The sequence below is a fragment of the Mirounga leonina genome, unplaced genomic scaffold, assembly GCF_011800145.1.
Source record: "Mirounga leonina isolate KUSES-001 unplaced genomic scaffold, KU_Mleo_1.0 Mir_101664, whole genome shotgun sequence".
Lineage (NCBI taxonomy): Eukaryota > Metazoa > Chordata > Mammalia > Carnivora > Phocidae > Mirounga > Mirounga leonina.
The window spans coordinates 7,795,010-7,819,091 of NW_023270175.1; the positions used below are offsets into that span (position 1 = coordinate 7,795,010).

Genomic DNA, 24,082 nt, shown 5'->3' on the forward strand with positions numbered 1-24,082 from the left:
CAAAAAAAATAAAAAATAAAAATTTATAATTTCCATTTTACTGATGAATGCCCTGTAGTCTAGAATTCTATAAAGTCAAACAAAGAGCCACAGTTAATTCCCTGGGAGACTCCAATTTCAACTTGTATTGGTTTTAACGATAAAAAAAATTTTGTGTGCAAATCTGTAAGACAACACACACACACAAATGAAAGAATGTAAAGGCCTCTCCTGGGTGAGCATGGTAGCCTTGCCAAAAGGGGAAATGAAAATCTTTTCATGCAAATGCCTCTTCCCTCCGAATTCTATTAACCCTGACCTTTTATGTTTTGTAACCCATCAAATGTAGATTCAATAAAAATCAGATCACGGGGCTTTGGGTTTTAGAGAAAGGAAAAGGCCAGTCAGGAATACTTGCTATTGGCAACAATTGTTCAGGTGAATATGGTGCTTGGTAATTGTTCATCTAAGAAAGGGGGCATAAGCTTTCTCTCCTACCATGAGGCCGTGTGCACACTTTGTTCTCTAGGGACAAAAAATCTCTACATATTCAATAAAAGAGAGGTATTTACCTTGGACTTTAGTGGGAGTCTGGCCAATAGAGCTCTGGCCCTTTCTGGAAATATGAGCAATTCCCAGTGTGGAAAATATAGAAACGCACCTGCAGGCATCACCACCCGCCCCCCTCGCTCTCCTTTTGTCTCCAAACCTAAGGGACCAGCCACACACCGTCTTCCTTTCACAGCCCCCTGTTGGACACTCTAGCATTTCAGGTTTATCCTGGTGAAGCCCATATTTAATATTCTAGATGAAAATCAGAGGAAGTTGGTGCTGGAAGGTGCCATATATATAGTTCAGCCAGTCAGCTATTGGCCTGAACCATTTATGCCCTCCCGTCCCACAAGGGCTCATCCTCTTGATGATAGGCAACATTGTCACAAGTGAAAGTTTAATTGGCAAAGTCAAAGTTCCTCCTGCTTTTCAGGAAAAAAAAAATATCTATTATGTCAAGTTAGGTTGGATTCTATACAGTATCTGTGCCTTAGCTCTAATTTCGCCAATTCATTTTAGTGATCATTCATGGAAATAGATCATTCCAAGTCCTGTTAGGCATTTAGAGGTGAATTGAAAATACTTATTTCTCAATTGGTTTTGCCTCTATTTCTTTCGATTCTGACTCCCATACACGTATACCTGAGAAAGAGATTGGGAAAATCGGAAAGAAAAGAAAAATAGATGGTAGGAGAGGCTGAGGGTGGCAACTGGGAGTTCCCTTGCGTTGTACTGCACATTGAGGATGCCTAGTTGGCTGCAGCTACAATAGATTTCCCTTGATGCCAATCTTCCTAGTGTCGGCATTTCCCCCAGATTAAGAGGGGGAGTTGGGATCGACCTGAACAACGATGGAGAATGCATAATACTCAGTAGAGTGCAAAGCTGTTTCCAGGGATGAAAGTGTGGAAAAGCACATCCACACAGTTTAGGGGAAAACAGAATATGGTAATATCCCACTTACCCAATCATCTAGCATATGGCCGTGTACAGAAAGACCCGTCATTTCTCTCGGGACTAGAAAGCGTGTTTTAGGGCGCCTGGGTGGCTCAGTTGGTTAAGCGACTGCCTTCGGCTCAAGTCATGATCCTGGAGTCCCTGGATCGAGTCCCGCATCGGGCTCCCTGCTCGGCGGGAAGCCTGCTTCTCTCTCTCCCACTCCCCCTGCTTGTGTTCCCTCTCTTACTGTGTCTCTCTGTCAAATAAATAAATAAAAATCTTTAAAAAAAAAAAAAAACAGGTTAGGTCCCTTCTTACATGTTCTCGCCACACCCTGAAGTTTTATCAAAATTGTAATTGAGTATGTGGGTCATCATTTCATTAACCTACAGGTTCCTTCATTCGCCACATATTTATTGCTCATCTACGGTGAGCCAGGCACTGTGCTAGGCCCTGGGGTACCACAGTGAGCTGAACGGACCTGGGCCTTGCTCTCATGAAGCATCGAAGGAGACTGACTAAAGGCACATTTCATTATTTCGGCGCATTGACTTCGTGACATTTACTTTCACGACTTTAGGCACATTTACTTCTCCTTTATGAGACTATAAACCCAGCGAGGAAGGAAACGTTCTTGTCTTGCTCAGTCTTAGAGTATTCTCAGTGAGAAGCTGTTTAGAAAGCTTTTGCTTCAGTTCAAAGCATCTCTTGGGCTTCTGAGGTAGGCAAGGAGGCTGCCTGTTCCTGTCAGTTCTCAGAAGATAACACACCAGGCTCCCCTCTGGCCAAGGCAGTCCGCTTCCCGAGGTCTAGAGGTTCAGTGGGTCAGGATTGAATTAAGCTAGGTCAGTGAGGGTTCTGACAAGGGGAACTGTGCTTGGAATAAGGAATTTACTGGCTCCTGACTTGGCTGCACTGCTAAATGGTCAAGATTGACCCAGGGGCCCAGGTGACTTAACAGAAATAGTTTTGCAGTATTTCAGAGCCTCAGGAAAGGAGGAGGACAGCCTCCACAGCTACACATGAAGAGTTCAGACAAGAATAAGTGTGGGTTTCCAAGAAAAGAAAAGGAAGTTTGTATAAATCCCCGGGCATGTTGAGGCTTGGATTCTGAGGTTCACCAGGAATGGCTTTCTATTCTCAGCAATTCATTCATTATCTTGCAGGGTCAAGTGGGGGACAGTTGACTGCCTAGCATCACCCTTCATGAATAGGACACAATTATTACTGTCATTTTTGATCACCCGAAACCAGTCTCTGGTTTCAGTCACAGGTAAGCTTAAACTTGTCACAAGAATATTACCGCCCGCTCCAGAATGCAGTGGAAAGTTCTAGGACCATGAACTGTCCATTTACATCCTTGACAGAGGTAGTTCTCAGGCTATAGATGGTATTTTTTTTAGAATTCAAGAATAGTTTATTTTTTTATTATTAAAATAATACATGTTCCTATAGAAGATCTGGAAATATATTTTAAAATGTGAAAAAGAAAACAAAAGTCCTACCTCCCAGAGATAATCACTGTTTTTTTTTAGAGAGGGAGAGGGAGAGACAGAGAATGAGAGACAGAGAGAGCTAGAGCTGGGGAGGGGAGGGGCAGAGGGAGAGAGAGAATCTTAAGCAGGCTCCACACCCAGCACGGAGCACGAGGCAGGGACTCCATCTCATGACCCTGAGATCATGACCTGAGCCGAAATCAAGAATCAGACACTTAACCGACTGAGCCACCCAGGTGCCCCACGTATGAACGTCTCAGTACATATCCTTCCATTTTTCCTATGGAGAGAGCATGTAATGCAGCAGGGTCAGTATAGTGTCAAAACCAAGATCCAAGTAACTTTCCTCTTGCCAAGCCTCTCATATACAGTTCCTATGGTTTCCCTGACTTAACATCTCTTTGGACCCCTGAGAGAGACTTCAAATGTGAGAGCTGAGCTGGAGAGATCAATCTGGGAGTTGTCAGCCCAAAATGGTAGCAGAGGCATTTGGAGGCAATACAATCTGCCATTTATTGACAGCTTACTGTGTGTCAGGGGCTGTGCTAAAATAACAGGAAATACATTCCCTCTAATCCTCAGAAAAACCTTTTGAATCTGTATCATCTCCATTTGCAAATGAGGAAATTGAAATTCAGAAAAAAATAAAAATAGGTGATGTGTTAGCCCTCTAATGCTACCAGTTAAAATCCCTATGCGCTTAGGGGTCAAAAACATCACACGTGGGTTGGCTCACAGTTCTATAGGTTGGAAGTCCAGGCACAGCATGGCTTACCTGGTTCTCGGCCCAAGAGTCCCACAGGGCTGAAATCAAGGAGTTGGCTGGGCTGCATTCCTTTCTGGAGGCCATGGGCAGGAATCTGCTTCCAAGCTCATTGAGGATGTTGGCAGAATTCCATTCCTTCCGATTGTAGGACTGAGGTCCCATTTTCTTTACTGGCTGTCAGCTGAGGGCTGTTCTCAACTTCTAGAGGCTGCCCTTCCTCCATCTTCAAAGGCAGCAAGGGTGGGTGGGGTCTTTCTCACACTTCCGATCTCTCTGACCTCCCCTCTGCCTTCTCTTCTCTGCTTTTTCCTTCCTTTCAACCACTCAGCGGAGGTATGATTGACATATAAAAGGAGGTACATATCGAATGTATACAACTTGATGAGTTTGAGTATAAGGACACACCTGTGAAACCATCACCACCAGCAAGGCTGTAAACATACCCATCACCTCCCAAAGTTTCCTCCAGATCTCCCTATTATAAGGTCCGCTGATTAGCAAATTTAGTTATAGCTGAGAAGTCCCTACACAGCTGTACCGAGACCAGCATTTGGTTAAATAACGAGGGGGTGGGAATCTTGGGGAAGCGTCTTTAGAATTTTGCCAGCCACAGGTGATTTTTGCCAAGGTCACATAGCTAATTAAGCGGCAGACCTGGGATTAGAATGTAGGGTTTCTGTATCCAAAAGAGCTTGCTCTGTGTGAGTCCTAATTCTTTTTTCAAAATTAATTAATAAAAAGGAAGCTGGATGACATTTCAAGAAAGACTATATAAAGAGCAGAGGGCCAGGGCCAAGATGTTGGGAGCACCTGGCAGAAGACTGTGGAAAGTAAGTTCAAAAATACTTATTTTATTCAGCTACACCTCACATACTGGAGCCACTCCCCTAGGCGATCACCCTTAAGTGTTTTGTTAAAACCAGGATAGTTTTTGGGAAAAAAAAAAAAAAAGCCGAACTCACAGAAACGGAGAGTAGAATGGTGGTTACAAGGGGCTGAGGGATAGGGGCAATGGGGAACTGTTGGTCAAAGGATACAAACTTCATTTTTTTTTTAAGATTTTATTTATTTATTCATGAGAGAAAGAGAGAGAGGCAGAGGGAGAAGCAGGCTCCCCGCAGAGCAGGGAGCCCCATGTGGGACTCAATCCCAGGACCCTGGGATCATGACCTGAGCTGAAGGCAGACGCCCAACCGACTGAGCCACCCAGGCGTCCCAGGATACAAACTTCTAAGTTAGAAGATGAATAAGTTCTGGAAATCCAATGTACAGCACAGTGATTATAGTTAATATTAAAAGTTGCTAAGAGAGTAGATATTAAATATTTTCACCACAGAAAAGAAATGGTAATTATGTGACGTGATGGAGGTATTAGCTAACGTCATGGTGGTAATTATTTTTGCGGTATATAAGGATATCAAATCCACACACAGTGCACCTTAAGCTTATGCAGTGTAATATTTCAACAAACCTGGGGGGGGAAAGAAAACAAATCTGAATATTCTTGGGTATTTATACTTCCCAATAAAATTTAGAGTCCGTTTACCAGTTTTAAAAAAAAGGATAGTTTTATTTATTTTATTTTTTTAAAGATTTTATTTGTCAGAGAGAGTGAGCGCGTGCAAGCAGAAGCGGGGGGGAGGGGCAGAGGCAGAGGGAGAAGCAGGCTTCCCGCTGAGGAAGGAGCCCAACTCAGGGCCAATCCCAGGACCCCGAGACCATGACCTTAGCTGAAGGTAGATGCTTAACCGACTGAGCCACCCAGGTGCCCCCAAAAACCAGGAGAGTTTTAACTCACAATATTGGATATGTATGTCATCTGCATGAATGCTAGCTTTAAAAAGAAAATGGTTCTAAATTATCTGTAATGCTTACAGCTTTAGTCAGGCACGTTCCTGTCCTTGCAGTGTCCCAAGCAATAGCAAATGATTCTGTCAGCACCCGGGACAAGCAAGGTGTCACTGCTGCATGTCTATCTGCCTTCTCCGGGGGTGAGGGGCCCTCCCTGCCTCCATCTGGATTTGGGGCAAAGCTTGTCACATTTGATCAAATTAAGATTTCATCAAGTGCCTAGGTAGTTCTGGGAAATGCTTTAGGTTAGCCTCTTGACCTCTGATTTGGGATATATTGGAATCCGTAAATGGGTGAGCCAAGGGCAAGGTGGTCACAAGCAAATACCACAGGAAAAAAAGTGTCAGGACCTGGAGGTGGAAAATTAGTATAGGCTCAGAGAAATTGGACAATGTTTCTCTTTGGAATAAAAATCAGGGCGCCTGGGTGGCTCAGTTGATTAAGCAACTGCCTTCGGCTCAGGTCATGATCCTGGAGTCCTGGGATCGAGTCCCACATCGGGTTCCCTGCTTAGTGGGGAGTCTGCTTCTCCCTCTGACACTCCCCCCTCCTGCGCTCTCTCTCTCTCTCTCTCATTCTCTCTCAAATAAATTTAAAAAAAAATCTAAAAAGAAAAATCAATGAAAACTCCTCTAATCACTTTGATCCCTTTCTTTGCCTCCTCGATCCCACCACCTTCCCGAACCCCGACCCTGCCCACCCCCACATTCACATGTATGCGTATATAGACACTCATGCGCACATGTGTGCACAAAAGAATGCAGGAATAAGCTTGTTGAAAGTAAGAAAAGGGAGGAGTTCAAAATTTAAAGGTTGTTGAAGACCCTTCGAAAGATCCTGAGATAAACCCTAAAAGCAGTCCGGTAGGCAATGGGATCTTGACCAGTCCCTGTCATCTGGTAGAAATAACTGAGCACCACAGGTTTCTGTTTTAAAGTCAAAGACTGTATGCCCTTAACCTTGCTGAGTGCAATATCACCATTTACTCAGACCTATAAATCCTTTATTTCCCTAAGAAATTCCATCAGTTAAAAAGCCAAATACTTGGCCCTTATTAGATCCAGACTTTCATTTATTATTTTCAAGGACCTGTCTGCACTTTTGGGTTTAGTTTGCTAAACTAAACTAGTCTGACTTCAAATGGGAATGAATGGGATATAAATATAGGAAACAGTTCATTTATTCATTTTCTGCCTCTGTTTAGAGGATAGATGGGAATAGCGACATAGCATAATATTTTTAAAAGATTTTATTTATTTATTTGAGAGAGAGACACACACAGCAAGAGAGGGAACACAAACGGCGAGTGGGAGAGGGAGAAGCACACTTCCCGCTGAGCAGGGAGCCCGAAGCGGGGCTCGATCCCAAGACCCTGGGATCATGACCTGAGCCAAAGGCAGATGCTTAACGACTGAGCCAACCAGGCTCCCCGAGAATGCTTTTTTGCTTCTTAGCTTACTCCAGTATTTCACTCATGTGGAATATAAGAAATAGTGCAGAGGATCATAGGGGAAGGGAGGGAAAACTGAAAGGGAAGAAATCAGAGAGGGAGACAAGCCATGAGAGACTCTTGACTCTGAATTTACATTTTAAACACACCTTAGAGTTAACCCAAAGGCATAAATGCCTTGGGGAGTCCTTTTGGACCCCAGCCAGGAAGTAAAGTAGCAAAAGAATTGGGGGGACCCAGTCCCCATCAGGATTTTTGGAAATCACATTCCAGTGGCCCCCAAAACTAGGTCTTCTAGTTGTCCACTAAACCCACTCAAGGAGGATGAAGCAATTAGGAAACTGCTGGTGCAAAGGTTTTGAGTAACTGCGTGGTTCATAGAGATCTGGTACTCCCACCAAAACGTCACAAGATACCGTCTACTTTCATCCAAGGAAAGCTTGCTGGAAGCAATGAAGATACTAACAGCTAACATTTGTTCAGCACTACCTTTTGTTAACATAGTCACAAGCACAAAGTCTTTCTAGGACTATTTTCTTATGTACTTATCTCCCTAAGAACATCCTATGGATGATGCTGCTGAACTACTAACATGAACCGATTGGTTACCATGAACCAGGCAAAAACTAAAGTGTGTGTGCGTGCTTTAGCTCATTCAATTCTGATGACCTCATAAATTCATCTGATAAACTGATGAATGAGGTACTAGTATTATCTCTATTTTACAGATGGAGGCCTTGGGGCTTAAAGGTTAGGTCGCTTGCCTTAGGTCACACGGCTATAAACAGCTGAATGTAGATTCAATCCAGGTTGATGATTCCAGAAACCATTCTAGTCCATGCTACTACCTCCAGTTTGGCTTTACCATTTAGCCCAGGCAAGCTATTTAATGTTGTTGGTTTTTTTTTTTTTTTTTCAGATTTATTTATTTTAGAGAGAGCGCACAAGTGGGGGGAGGGGCAGAGGGAGAGAATCTCAAGCAGACTCCCTGCTGAGCACAGAGTACTATGCGGGGCTCCATCCGAGGACCCTGAGATCATGACCTGAGCCAAAGTCAGATGCTTAACTAGACTGAGCCATCCAGACACCCTGAGATATTGAATGTTTTTAAGGTACATCCATGAAACTGAAATAACAATTCCCACTCTCACCCATTCAGAACATCGTGAATTTGTCATTTTGACCTCAAGAATGATGAAGCCCAAAATAAAGACTACTCCTTAGAGTACTCCTGGAATATCTAATTTCATAATTTCTCCTGGATTAAATAACAAATAAATAGAAAACTTTCCTGTTTTTATCCAATTCATAATAACAATTACTGATAATAAAACAATCACAAAATAAGGCTGGGAAAAAAGACAACTGTATCTGATTAAAAAATTATTATAGAGGAAAAACTAAGAATGGTATCTTTTCACTGAGAAAACTGTAAAAATTGACTGATAAATTAGACTTGGTAGAAGTTATCAAGGTCAAGGAAACAAAATAGAAAATGGATAAAAAGGGCGCCCGGGTGGCTCAGTTGGTTAAGCGACTGCCTTCGGCTCAGGTCATGATCCTGGAGTCCCTGGATTCAGTCCCGCATCGGGCTCCCTGCTCGGCAGGGGGTCTGCTTCTCCCTCTGACCCTCCCAACCCTCCCCCCTCTCATGTGCTCTCTCTCTCAGTCTCTCTCTCAAATAAATAAATAAAATCTTTAAAAAAAAAGAAAATGGATAAAAACACACTAAGAAAAATATGTCATTAACTGAAAACTGAATAGGGAATCTTGCAAAATATAGATCTACAAAATATGACCCAGGCAAATTGGACTGTATAGATGGTCACAAAAGTAAAACTATATATATATATATATTTCATTATAACCTTTATAAAGATTGATTCTGATAAAAATAATGTAAGCAAATTAAAAGCGAAAATGGAAACATTTTGCATATTTCAACTTCAATGCATAGAAAAATTGATAAAAGCAATGGAAGGGCTTAATGGTGTTCTCTCCAGGAAATACTTAAATGAAGAAAATTCATCAATGTTATAAATAAGAATCATGATAACAAAATGTTTTAAAAAGTGTGGGCTCTGGAGCCAGACTACCTTGGTTCAAATTCCAGCTTTACCACCTAACTGTAAACTGTAGCTGGTGGCTGAACCTCTCTGTACCCCAATGACCTCATCTGTAACATGGGGATAAAAACAGTATGCACCTCATTAGGCTCTTGTGAGGAGTAAATAAGATAGTATATATAGAGGTACCTGGGTGGCGCAGTTGGTTAAGCGTCCGACTCTTGGTTTCAGCTCAGGTCGTGATCTCTGGGTCATGAGATCAAGCCCTATGTCGGACTCCGCACTCAGTGCGGAGTCTGCTTGAGATTCTCTCTCCCTCTCCCTCTGCTCCTCCCCCCACTCATCCTCTCTCTTGTGCAGGCTCTTCTCTCTCTCAAATAAATAAATCCTTAAAAAAAGATAGTATATATAAAGCACTTAAAAGAGTGCTCAGCACATTGTAAAGGCTATATAAGCATTAGCTACATATATAAATATGTAATATTTATAATCATTGCATGACAAGGTGCAATAGGGTCATTATGATATGCCCATAGTTGAAAGAACTCACATGTTATCAATGACCAAAAGTCCCAGGCTTGATAAGCAAGTTTCAAGTTGCTTCAGTTGCCAGAATTAAGTTGCAATGATTATAGAAAGGTAAATTAGAAGTTTTTCAAAAGAGTTTCCTGCATTGCTTAAATGTACTATTTTGGTTTGTTTTCTATTGTTGGAGAGGTGCGTGGATAGCGTCTGTAGATAGAAATTGGTCTTGTAAAAACAGATAATGTGATTTAGATGCATATCTATTCGGGCAGTAAATTTGCCCTTTGATTCAAAGATGCTGCGTCTGGACACATTTCTACTAGGTGTTTTTGTATTCTGCTCATCTTGATCCCTTTGTTAAGTGTGAGTCTCCCTCAATAATGCATTCTGTTTAATTATGTAGCAATGTTTAAGGCCTGGGTGTAGCGAGGGGGAAAATCCAAGGGGAAAATGGGCCAGAGAACATCTTCCCTTCACCACCAGTTTTTCCTAATCCCATAGTGCAAATTTTCAGCTTTTTCCATTTGCCCTTATCCTGGAAATTTTTTGACCCTTCCCATGCCTGTCATCCTCTCTTAGGCCCTTTGCCTCTTTGCTGCCCACTTTTCAGGCTCAGTTCATTTTCCATCTCCTCCTCCCTTTACTCATCGAGACCCTCTCTTGTCTGAATTCCCGTCCCATTCCTGATCATGAGCATGGAACTTCAGACCTCATTATTTGTATTGGTCTCTGTGTCCTATACTCTTTTCATCCAGAGTTCTCAACCGCAGCTGCCCAGTGGAATGACCTGGGGAGCTTTAAAAATATGGACACCCCGGCAGCACGCTAGATATTCGTATTAAGTTGGGTTTAGTTTGCGATTTTTAAAAGCTCCCCGGGAGATCTTATCGTGCAGCCAGGGTTGAGAACCACAATTTTTGCCCCTCGTGAAGGTGAGCTCCTTTATAATAGAGAATGTTTTCCATTAACAACCCTTGAACTTGTTCAGATGCTGGTGTACCTGCAAGTTACGGTGCTCTTTGAAGACCGCTATAAAATATTGATGTATTTGATTGATTCATATAAATGAGGAACAATTTTAGCGGCAAAGAAACTTCTGTGGTTTGGGTATACAACATAAAGGCACAGCCCTGAACACATTTAACCAAAACAGACTTTTGAACTAAACATGATTGGCTGATTCCCAGTTTCCCCCCTAGTATTCTTTGGCTGCTTCTTCCGTCATCTGTTAGCATTCACTAACAGTCTAGCAGGGACAGGTATCGAAGTATTAAACAAAAATTTTGAGCCCCCCAAAAAGTGATTGAATTCCATCTTTTTTGCTTTCTTTTTCCTGCAAAGTGAGACAAGCCTACTGTTATTAGATTTCTGGTCTTGGAATACTTCCATTCAGGCGGCAGAACACCCAACACATTAATAATTGCTAACATTTATTAAACTCATTACATGGCAGATGCTCTGCTTTAAATCCATTCTTTATAACATATGTACTTTATAGATTATAAAGATATAGATTATTCTGTAAGGATAGTTTTTTGTCAAAAGGGATGAAGGCTATGCAAAAAGTATTTTATTTAGAAATAACTTGTCAAAGGAGGCCCCTTAGATCTCATTTTGAAAGCATTTTCTATTTTATTAATAACAATGGCATTGACATGAATTTGTACGTGGTACTAGTTATACAGGTAAGCTATTATTTATTTATGTACAATCTTTGGAGCCCTAGAAATAACTCCACACTTAGTCATCGGAGGCCTACAGGTTGTAAACTAAATGTGGACCTGCAAATCTGGAGTCTGTGGTGGGCTGAATAATGGCCCCCCTGAATTATCCAGGTCCTAATCTCTGGAACCTGTGAATGTTACCTCATAGGGCATAAGAGACTTGCAGGTGTGATTAAATTAAGGCCCTTGAGATGGGGGGAGTAATAGGGATTATCCAGGTGGGCCCTGGATGCAATTACATGTATCCTTATAAAAGGAAGCAAAAAGAGATTTGACACAGAAAGAAAAGGTAGTGTGATGGGGTGCCTGGGTGGCTCAGTCGGTTAAGCGCCTGCCTTCGGCTCAGGTCATGATCTCAGGGTCCTGCGATCAAGCCCTGTGTCAGGCTCCCTGCTCAGGGCGGAGTCTGCTTCTCCCTCTCCCTCTGCTCCTCCCCCCGCTCATTCTCTCTCTCTCTCTCAAATAAATAAAATCTTTTTAAAAAATTAAAAAAAGAAAAGGAAGTGTGACAATCTCAGCAGAGAATGGGGAGAGAGGGAGGGAGGGGATGAAAAGGCTATGCTACAGTCATTTTAAGTGGAGGAAAGGGACACAAACCAAGGAGTGCAGCTCTAGAAGCTGGAAAAGGCAAGAAAACATTCTCCCCCCGCAGAGGTTCCAGGGGACATGGCCCCACTGATGCCTTGATTTCAGCCCAGTGAAAGGGATTTTGGATTTCTGGTTTCCAAAACTGTAGAAGAGTAAGTGTGCATTGTTTTAAGCCACCAAGTTTGTGATAATTTGTTACAGCTGCCATAGGAAATTAATACAGGGTTGTTCCCCACTTAGAGTTGTCAGCGAAAATGAAGGTCATGATTTTAGGTATAGGCTATTCCTACACTTATTAAAAAAATGGAGGGACGCTTCAAAACCAAGGAAATATTGACTGAGCCTATTGCTTTGTTTTTAAATTAATGTGGTATGCAATGGAAAACTGGGCTTATTGCTAATGTAGAAACTACTTTAATTGAACAGTCTTTGAAGAAATTTGGCTCTATTTTTGGATTGTGTCCACCCAGCCTGAGATGTGCCAAACCAACCCCATCTGTGTGGTTTACATCAGGAAGTGTACTTTTTTAAAAGGATGTTTTGGGAAAAAATGACTAAAACCCTTACATAGTGGTTAAATTTCAACTTGAAATTCTTTATAAAAAATTAGAAAGCAATACATGAGTTATGGATGATCAGTTGTATTGAATTAAATGAGGCCATTAGACCGAGGTGGTTCTAATCCCTTCGAGGCTGATGTAAGCAAACCAGACCCTAAGCATGTGAATGCCTCAAGATTAAGAAATCAAAACCTAAAGATAACCAGTTACAACCAGCCACCTAGGTGTCTCCAACTAAGGCAATGCTTAAGCTATAGCCAATCAAATCATTTCCTTCTTTGCTCCCACCTTTACTCTGTGGGAGTCTTTGCCCTGGCTTCTGTCTGGAGAGCACTCCGAACCACTTTCAGCTTGGTGCCGCCTAATTTGAATCCATTTTTGCTTACATAAAACTCCTAAAATTCTTTTTTTAAAGACTTTGTCAGAGAGAGCACAGAAGCAGGGGGAGCGGCAGGCAGAGGGAGAAGCAGACTCCTGGCTGCGCAAGGAGCCAGACATGGGATTCGATCCCAGGACCCCGGGATCATGACCTGAGCGGAATGCAGATGCTTAACCAACTGAGCCACCCAGCCGTCCTGAAACTTCTAATGATATGCCTCAGTTTATCTTTGACCTAGTTCTTTGCTTCTAAACGTATTTGTGGATCAGATAGGCTACTGATAACTCAGTGACTCAGAAGGTCATCAGATTAACCATTGCCTGAGGAATTTGGGTCCCCCCCCCCCCCCCGGCACTGAAGGCGCTATATAAACAAGCTAAAAGAGTGCACTCACATCTTGGTAACAAGTTGGCATGCTCCTCACATATTTGGCTTCACTTAGATTTTCTGGAAAATAAACTCACTTTATCTAGAAGTCAACATGGATGTTGGAGGGTCATTAGTAATTAAAACAGGGGGAGTCCAAATGAAGGATACAAAAATAAAACATCTCTTAATGAAACAGGTGTTCTCTTGGGAAGGCTTGTGGGGGTTGGGCTGGGGAGTGAAACGACTTTTCAAAAAGCTTGGATAATTTGAAAATGACTAACCCCATCAAGGGTCAGTTTAATGACCACTATAGAAGGCTAATAAAAATAAACAACTATCCCTACAAGTACTAAGCCATAAATTCTCAACCAGTGAGTCTATGTTTTGCAAAAGAAGAAAAAGGTATCTGTGGATTTTTGTTCGGGAAGTTTTTTGTTTTGGTTTTCTTCAACAACAATAATATGCACCCTGGAGACTAATTCTCTGCCTTTCATTTCCTGGTCACAGATTACTTCTAAGCTTCATCTTTGGTTTAATATCCATCTGGTAGCATAGATTTTTCTCTTTTCGCCATGAATACAGATACTAGAATAAGGACATGTAGACCTTCCATAAGCAGGAAGGATGTAAAGCAATTTGCTACATACATACCCAGTGTTTCCGTCATGGTAAGTGTCTTATGCTTATAAGAGCAAATTATTTGCCCTTTCCACGTCCACTAAAACTCACTTTCACCAACGTGGTCTTAGACTAACATAGTTACTGAATTAGATACTGCTGAATTAGTAAGTTTATACTCCCCCAAAGAGTATTTAGTAACTCAGCACATCTGCAATTTCTAAATCACTGCTCTTATAAACAAAGAGAAACTGGAGGCTACAGTCTAAGAGCTCTCTAGACCTTGCCTTTTCCAGTTCATCACTGGGTGATTATTTTTTTATGGGGATTCTTTATATCCGTGTAACTCGATATAGTAATAAGCCGGTGACAGCAGCAGAAGCAAGGTGTCTGGTTGTGTGACAGGAAGCTGGGGCTCTGTTTCTCTAGTGAGGACCCCTGAACCACAGATCTAGCCTCAGAAAATCTGGATTGGTGTTGATTCAAATTAGTACCTATCAGGCCTCTTGGGAATAAAACCGAAGCTGACTTTTTGGCTGACAGCAGGTTCCTGTGCCACAAAGAGTAAGACCCTCAAACAAAGGAATGAGGCATTCGCTGCTCCCACCTTAGGGAATGTAGCGAGTAGTGCTAAGAATGACCTGGGAACCCCAAAGTAGAATAGGGTTGAGGAGCCTTGTCACAGACATTGGTTTTGATTGGACTGTTTTCCAGTAAAACCCCGGGTGGCTATCACTCAGATGCCTATGGAGGGGTTGGCAAGTTTTTCCGTGTTGGCCAGATAGTAAATGTTGAGAGCTTTGGGTACCGAGAGGTCAAATTGAGGATATCATGTAGGTGTTTATATAACAAAAGAGAACAGGACGCCTGGGTGGCTCAGTCAGTTAAGCGTCTGCCTTCAGCTCAGGCCATGATTCCAGAGTCCTGGGATCAAGCTCCACATTGGTCTACCTGCTCAGCGAGGAGTCAGCTTCTCCCTCTGCCCCTCCCCCTGCTCATGCTCATGCACACGCGTGCTGTCTCTCTCTCTCAAAAACAAATAAATATTTTTTTTTTAAAAAAGAACAAATTCCACACATTTACTATTTAATAATAGCAATTAAGGGCAGATCTCATTCAGAAAAAAATCCACTCAGATTTTTTGGAGCTCAAAAAATCTCAATAAAACTTTAGCACTGCTAAGCCATCAAACTTCAGCAGCATCCAGCAAATCAGGATATTCAGTTTCTATTTTTTTTTTGAAGATTTTATTTATTTATTTGAGAGAGAGAAGGAGAGAATGAGCAAGAGAGCACAAGCAAGGGGAGGGGCAGAGGGCAAAGGGAGAAGCAGACTCCCTGCTGAGCAAGGAGCCCGATGTGGAACACGTCCTGGGATCATGACCTGAGCCAAAGGCAGACGCTTAACCGACTGAGCCATCCAGGCGCTCCTCAGTTTCTATTCTTGAAATAAAACTCACAGAACTGTCAGTGGTTAAGTCCAGGAGAGCGTACTAGTGGTTCAATAACACAGGATGGACTCAATTATTTTCTGCAAGTACGTGCTGATGAATAATTTGATGAATAACCATAGACTGTAGACATCTTACGTTTTCACACGTTTTGTGAATTTGTTCCCCTAGGCCTTTTTCTGTCCCACACCGATTATCACCATCAGTTGTAACACATCTTCGCATATTTCTACCTCAAGTTGTACTGAATGAGTGTTTTCTCAATGTTGAAAACACACTCTCCCGTAACTGGTCCACACAGACCATTCGTAAGGGCTAATTTTTCGATCACTTCAAACAAATAAACAATTAGGAAGCATTGATAACATCTGTCAAGTCATCAAGACCCAAGCAAAAGCACTCACAATCATTTGCTTGTTTTTAATTGACTACTGATGTTGCTCTCACGATCCTCAACTCTTCGAACAACTGTTCTCACCAAAAATTCAAGCTAATAGCTTGAAACAAATTTATTTTCTCTGGACACATTTCTTTAACTGCTGCAATCAAACATGTTTAATTAACCCACCATCAGTAAATGGCTTTCTTTGCTTGGCTAAGAAGTGAGCCACTTGGAAACTTCCTTTGGTGACGGGCTCAGTTTTATTGTTTAGTTTTGTGAAGAAATTCTGCTGTGATGAGATATTCCATTTTAAATGTTCCAGTTTTTCTGACCATTGCTTTCCTGTGGGTTGGGAATATTGTGATGAGTGCTTCGTCTGGAAATGCTGACATATGTGGTATTCTTTTAACACAGCTATCGTTTCAATGCATGGTAAACACGGTATTTTGCTCTCTGCTTTCAACTGTATCGTGTTGCCCCCAAATTCAAATGTTGATGCTCTAACCCCTAATGTGATTGTATTTGGAGATAGGGCTTTTAGGAGGCACTTAAGGTTAAGATCATAAAGGTGAGGTCCTAATTCTATAGGGTTCTAAGATGGCCTTATAAGGAGAGTGAGAGCGCTCTCTCGCCCCACACGTACACACAGAGGAAAGACCATCTACAGCTCAAGGAGAGAGCTCACACCAGAGACTGGCCCTGCCTGTACCTTGATCTTGGACTTTCCAGCCTTCAGAACTGTGAGAAATTAATTTCTGTTAAGCCACACAGCCTATGGTGTTTTGTTATGGCAGCTCGAGCTAATACACCATCTAATTGGATAACTAAGTAATCCCCACTCCGCTGTGCCTTAAAAGTACGGCAATCAAAATCCATTTTCCTTTTCTTGTTTTGACATAATGGGTATGCCCTGGTAATTAAAAAAAAAAAGGTGCAGTATGGAGTTACACATGACACTTTAAATGCTGTAGAGTTGTAAATGTGTTGCTGTGATTTATAGTACTCTAAGCAGTAGTACAAAGAGATGAGAGAACCACATTTGGTCTCTGTTGCAACTACTTAGCTCTGTGGTTACAGCTCAAAAGCAACCATAGATGTGTATAAATGAATGTATTTGGCTCTGTTCTAATAAAACTTTATGGGCATTGAAATTTGAATCCATATGATTTTCGCAAGTCAGGAAATATTTTTATTGTTTTGATTTTTTCCCCCCAATCATTTAAAAATGTTAAAAATCTTACTAGAAGAGGGCACCTGGGTGGCTCAGTCAGTTAAGCGGCTGCCTTCGGCTCAGGTCATGATCCTGGAGTCCGGGATCGAGTCCTGCATCGGGCTCCCTGCTCAGCGGGGAGTCTGCTTCGCCCTCTGACCCTAACCCCTCTCATGTGCTCTCTCTCATTCTCTCTCTCTCAGATAAATAAATAATAAAATCTTAAAAAAAAAATCTTACTAGAAGAAAACATAGGGGGAAAGCTTCATGACGTTGGAGTTGACGATGATTTCTTGCACAGGCAACAAGAAAAAAAATGGACAAATGGGACTACAACAAACTAAAAAATTTCTGTACATCAAAGGGCACAATCAACACAGCGAAAAGGCAGCCTATGAAATGGGAGAAAACATTTCTAAACCACTATATCTGATAAGGGGTTAATATCCAGAATAGGTAAAGAACTCCAACAAGGAAACAACAACAAAAACAGAATAGCCTGATTTAAAAAATGGTCAAAGTCCTTGAGCAGACATTTCTCCCAAGATGACGTACAAAAGGCCACCAAGCATATAAAAAGACATATAACCTCACTAACCATTAGATAAAGGCAAATCAAAGCCACAGTGAGAGGTCATCTCATACCTCTCAGGACGGATACTATCAAAAAAGAAAAACTAAGAAATGACAAATGTTGACAAGGATGTGGAGAAACCCTTGTGCACGGTTGATGAGACTGTAAAATGATACAAGCAATCTGGAAAACAGTACGTGGTTCCTCCAAAATTTCAAAATAGAACTACCCTATGATCTGGCAATGCCACTTCTGGGTATATTCCCAAAAGAATGGAAAGCAGAGTCTTGAAGAGACAGCTGCACATCCATGTTCATAGCATTATTCATAATAGCCAAGTGGTGGGAGCAACCCAAACGTCCGTGGATGGATGAATGGATAATTATCACGTGGTATATATATACCTACAATGGAATTTTTTTTTTACCATATCATTTTTTTTAAGATTTTATTTATTTATTTGAGAGAGAGAGAATGAGAGACAGATAGCAAGAGAGGGAAGAGGGTCAGAGGGAGAAGCAGACCCCCCGCTGAGCAGGGAGCCCGATGTGGGACTCGATCCCAGGACTCCAGGATCATGACCTGAGCCGAAGGCAGTCGCTTAACCAACTGAGCCACCCAGGCGCCCAGCCATATCATTATTTTTAATGTCCAGCATTTATAATATGAGGGCCAGGGCTTTCTCCCCAACTCAAGTTTACAAATTTTTGATTGGCTTGTGAGGCCGATAGGGAAACTTCTCTTGTCTAATTTGGTTTCTGGGAAGACTTCATTCAGGTGCTCAATGGTCATCTGATCAAATGGAATTATGTTCTGCATCTTCTCCAGCTCTTTTTCACATTCCTCAATCCCGGCCTTTGAGAGAGACAAACACTCAGCACAACTTTTCACATTTTCTTTTTCTTTGGCATCCACCTGAACAGTATGCTTATCCTCTGGCACAGGAAACTTCAGGGCATTGAACTTCTTCTCAAAGTCCTCTACCAAGCCAGCCTTTGCCACATTGGCCTTGTAGTAAGCCCAGTCACTAGCAGGTGGATTCCCAGGGTTAGGAGTGGCCAGTGTGGAGGTGAGGGGTTCATTCTAGGATTTCAGGGAGTTAGAAGTGGCCTTCTGGTTTGGGGCCTTATGATCTCTGCAAAAGCTACCAAGTCAACGGCTTTTAGAGCAAGTTTTCACCCACCCATCTTTTTTTTTTTTTTTTAAGATTTTTATTTTTTTGACAGAGAGAGACACAGCGAGAGAGGGAACACAAGCAGGGGGAGTGGGAGAGGGAGAAGCAGGCTTCCCGCTGAGCAGGGAGCCCAATGCGGGGCTCGATCCCAGGACCCTGGGATCATGACCTGAGCCAAAGGCAGAGGCTTAACGACTCAGCCACCCAGGCGCCCCTCACCCAGCCATCTTGAGAGCTTCACTGACCCTGGTGGCCCACAGTCCTCCCTAATGGAATATTATTCAGCCTTTGAAAGGAAGGGACTCCTGTCACATGCTACAACATGGATAAACCTTGAAGACATTATGCTAATTGAAATAAATGAGTCCCAAAAAGCCAGTTTCCGAGTCCATCTATATCAGGAATGTAAAGTAGTCAAATTCATACAAATAGCAAGTAGAATGGTGGTTACCGGGAGCTGAGGGAAAGCGGAAAAGGAGAGTTGTTTAATGGGTACAGAGTTTAGTTTTTCAAGATGAAAACGTTCTGGAGATCTGTAGCACAACAGTGTAAATAGACTTAATACTACTGAGCTGTACACTTAAAAATGTTTAGGATGGTAAATTTTATGTCATGTGTTTTTACCACAAAAAGGAAAACATTTTTAGACCATGTGCCATACAAAAACAGACAGCAGGCCTGACTTGGCCCACAAGTTGTAATTTGTCAACCCTTCCTCTTTGGCCCAGCCTCAGGAAAGTTCTCCCAGGTTCCATGCTTAAGGGAGCTCTATACGGGAAGAATCACACAGCTTTGGAGAATGTAACAAAACACCTGTAACACACCAGTGGACGAAAGAACCCTTTCTTCTTTGAAGACTTGGCAGTGGATACAGCGGTGGAAAGACCAGCAGAGCTGGAATGGGAGTCCTGAAGAGGAGACTGGATAGTGGTGGGAGGAGGACGCATGAATGGTGAGGGATTTGAGAGCCTGCTTGGGGGAAGAAGAAGTTGTGTGGACGTTGACAGTCCATCACTCACCTTACCCCCAGGATGGTGTAGTTTACTTGAGCAAGAGTTCAGCCATTCACTTGCTGTGTCTACCTGGGCAAGTCACAGCCCCTTGCCCTCCCTTTGAAAGGGGGAGGGTTGGGCAACATCCCTGGCACCCCTCCCAGCCTTAAAAACCACGAGACTCTTCTCTGACCAAGTTGACACAGTGCCAATGTCTTTATCCCTTCATCTGAGCAGCTTTAAAGACCGGAGACCCTCCACGTCTCCTACGGAGTTGCCATTGTTTTTGTTTACTCTAGTTAAGCAGGGGTAAAAAAAAAACTAATCACAGTCTATGGAGTCCTGACTCACTCCATTTCCACAGCTGGGGCTTCTCTTGCTACCTCAAGCTCCCCTGCCCCTGGGGACCCGAGGAAATAGCGCAGACAAGGAAGGGACTTGGGAGCTGTTGTTAATGCTCCTGTCAGTCCCCTCCCGTTCACAATCTCTGATGTCTCTTCCAGTTCTTTAACAAGAGTGGTTGGGGAAATGGGTCTTGTTTATAGGAAGAATGCAAGTCTCGGTGTTCACTGTGAAAAATTACCCTTCTGTGTGACAGCCTTTTCAAAAACAACGAGAGCCACATTGCTTTAGCTTTTTCAACACTTCCTCTGCTCCCCTCGGCCGTGACTGTGCAGGGAAAAGCAGGCGTTCAAAGGGAGTCCCAGGGCTTCCTCCTGCCAGTTGTTCACCAGGCACTGTGTTCCAGAAAGGAAGAGGCTGCCTCACTCTTGGCCTCTAGGGCGTTCAGGGAGAGGGCCTCGGGGAGCCGGGTTAGTCCGGTAGCTGCCTCGTTTGCTTTGCCGTTTGAGCTGGCCCGTGATGTGTTTATTTGAATCTCCGGCTCAGAACTGGCTTGCCTTTGTCTCTGGCCCGAGGAAGCTCCAGTGGGAATGGAAAAGTTCAGCCACACTGTTCAGGTTCAACACACTGAAGTGGGAAATCAGGAGCGAGCGAGGGAGCGAGCGAGCAAGCCTCGAGACTGTGGGACCGGGTTAGGCTTTTCAAAGAAAATGCCTTTAGCCGTGGCACGCTTTTGTTCACTGCTGGGGCCTGTTGTCCTGTGAACCTCAGGTTTGCTCAGAAATGTCCCGGGGGTGTTTTCATTGCCATGAGGTTTTGTCCCAGAAAAAGGAAACTAAAAACTCATCGACTTGCTTTGTGTGTTTGTTGCCATGTTACACTGGGGCTTTAATAATAAAAATAAAAATCTTAACAAGTCAGGAAACTCCAAGTGTTGGCGGGGATGCGGAGAAAGGGGAACTCTCCTACACTGTTGGTGGGAATGCAGGCTGGTGCAGCCACTCTGGAAAACAGTACGGAGGTTCCTCAAAAAGTTGAAAATAGAGCTACCCTAGGACCCAGCTATTGCACTACTGGGTATTTACCCCAAAGATACAAACCTAGTGATCCAAAGGGGCACCTGCACCCCAATGTTTATAGCAGCAATGTCCACAATAGCCAAACTATGGAAAGAGCCCAGATGTCCATCAACAGCTGAATGGATAAAGAAGATGTGGTACACATACACAATGGAATATTACTCAGCCATCAGAAAGGATGAAATCTTGCCATTTGCAACAATGTGGGTGGAACTAGAGATATTATGCTAAGTGAAAGAAGTCAAACAGAGAAAGACAATTATATGATTTCACTCATGTGAAATCTAAGAAACAAAACAGAGGATCATAGGGGAAGGGAAGGAAAAATAAAAGAAGATAAAATCAGAGAGGGAGGCCAACCACAAGAGACTCTTAACTATAGAGAACAAACTGAGGGTTGCTGGGCGGGGGATGGGGTAGCTGGGTGATGGGCATTAGGGAAGGCGCTTGGTGGAATGGGCACTGGGTGTGATATGCAACTGATGAATCACTGAACTCAACCTCTGAAACTATTAATACACTATATGTGAGTGCCTCCATTTAGCCGCTGATGAGAAAGTCAGCCTCCCCAGTACAGCATTCCACTTCTGGAATATTTTTTATTTATTTTTTTATTTGATAGTGCATGAACAGGCGGGGAGAGGGGGGGGAGGGGAGAGAAGCAGACTCCCTGCTGAGTTCAGAGCCCGATGCCGGGCTCGATCCCAGCACCCTGAGATCATGACCTGAGCTGAAATCAAGAGACGCTTAACCGACTGAGCCACCCAGGCACCCCCTGAAATATTTTTGATATCATTCAGATTTATAATCCAGAGCCAACAGCAAAACTCTGAAGTAGATCCCTATCACTGAGAGCAGAGCGCCCCTGAATGGGTCTCTGGTTCCTCCCATTTCCCTGCCCCTCATACCCAGTCGGCTGGATTCAATTCGCTACACTTCAGGGTCATCTGCAGGCTAGATCTTCTCAGGCTTTTCCTCTCTCACTTGTATCCTACCTTCTATCTAAGCTGTCAGAGCCTGACTTTTGAAAATGACTGGCAAGGGTTACTTCTTAAAGACACCAGGTGTGGGAGGTGGGATCGGAGTTATTTTTCAAGAGCTGTTTTTTCTGCCCTCAAGCCATGTCATGTAATAAACACCTACAAAACAAAGTGGTTTTTTTTGAATGTTCAGTGTTTCCAATGAACACCGAAACATTTCTAAGATCCACTTTTAATGTTTCATTACCTCCTATTCCACAGGAAAATAGGGAGTCATACTTAAATACAAGAAATATGTTTGGGAGGAGGGCATCCCCTCCCAAGGCATAACTTTTAAAATGGAAATAAGATGCCGTATTATATGGTTAAGGGCACAGGCTTTCAATTTCTTTTTACAAGTGGCAAGAAAAAAAAAAAAGAGAACTCTATAGATGAAAAGAGACTTCAGAGACATATTAACCAAATGCTATTATATGAGCTAGACCTTGTTTGAATCATGAAACTGCTGTGGGAAAAAAAAGGAAAAATATGAGACAGCTGGGGAAATATGAACACGGACTGGATATTTGATGAGGCTAAGAAATGATTATTATAGGTGTTATGTGTTTTAAGAGAGTCCAATTCTTTTGAAGACCTGCATTGAAATATTTACAGATGAAAATATGAAATTCTCTGTGTGTGTGTGTTGGAGGGTGGCTGGGTGGGGTATGGATGAAACAAAACTGTCCAATTGTTGAAGCTGGGTGATGGACACATGGGATTCATGATACTACCTTATCTACTTTTGTTTATGTCTCAACATTGCAATAATAACAAAGACTTTTTAGATGAGAGCATGAGGTTGACATCAGACCTCCATGAATGGGAACCTTGGCTCCACTTCCTAGCCATGTGATGTCCTTAGAGAAGTCCCCTCTCTGAGCCTAACTGTCCTCATATAGAAAGTGATGAGAACATGAAGACTGGGTGAAATAATATAGGTAAAGAATTGAGCAGGAGCCTGGCACATAGTAAGCAATCAAATAATAGTAGTTCTTATTATAGCCAGGTTTTTTTTTTTTTTTTTTTTTTGGTCTAGTTTTCTGAACCTATAATTGCAGGTCCTAAGAGAATTTACATCCTAAGAAGTTCTTGCCACTGAAGTAGAAGAATTTTGCAATACACAAGATGTCTACTGCTGTTTTCCAGATGGGGAGCATGTCTGGGAAAGACAGGCTCTGGTAGCAGCCCAAATGGAAATAACAGCAAAGGATCAGGCAATTGGTCCTAAGAAATAAGAAAGTCTTGCGTGGCAGTGCTCAGCCTTTAAAAGCCTCTCCGAGAACACACAGCGCCTGATATTTCTTTTCTACTTGTTTCCCCCTCGCCCTCCCACCCACACTGCCCCATAGTGCACATTGACTGACAAACCAATTCTCTTCAGAGTTGTGCAGAATACAGATGGTTTGCCCCTGTGTCCCCGCTAGGAGTCCATCCTGTGCACGTAGGACTAGTTAATTCTTCTAACAAAAACTTACCAGATGCTTACTGCGTGTCAGGATACTGAGATACACTTAACATACAAGATCTCAATATCTGGCCCAACCCCATTTTATTTTATTTTATTATTTTTATTTATTTAAAATTTTTTAAAGATTTTATTTATTTGAGAGAGAGAAAGAGAGAGAGCACGAGAGGGGGGAGGGTCAGAGGGAGAAGCAGACTCCCCGCTGAGCAGGGAGCCCGATGCAGGACTCAATCCTGGGACTCCAGGATCATGACCTGAGCAAAAGGCAGTTGCTTAACCAACTGAGCCACCCAGGTGCCCCCAACCCCACTTTAGACATGAGGAGACCGAGGAATTGGAGAGATGAAGTGGCTTGCCCAGAGTTCCACAGCTAGTAGGTGACAAAGCTGTTATTCTGGTTTTTGTTCTTAAGATTTTATTTATTTGACAGAGAGAGAGAGAGAGAGAGAGAGGGAACACAAGCAGGGGGAGCAGGAGAGGGAGAAGCAGACTCATGCTGAGCAGGGAAGCCGATGCGGGACTCAATCCCA

At 42.8% G+C, this 24,082-nt stretch overlaps 1 long non-coding RNA gene and 1 pseudogene across 1 annotated transcript in view; both read right to left on the reverse strand.

The window, feature by feature from the left end:
• Positions 1-24,082, reverse strand: part of LOC118012200 — a 53,361-nt gene that overhangs the window by 28,115 nt on the left and 1,164 nt on the right. The window lies entirely within an intron of this gene.
• LOC118012190 lies at positions 18,101-18,665 on the reverse strand (annotated as a pseudogene).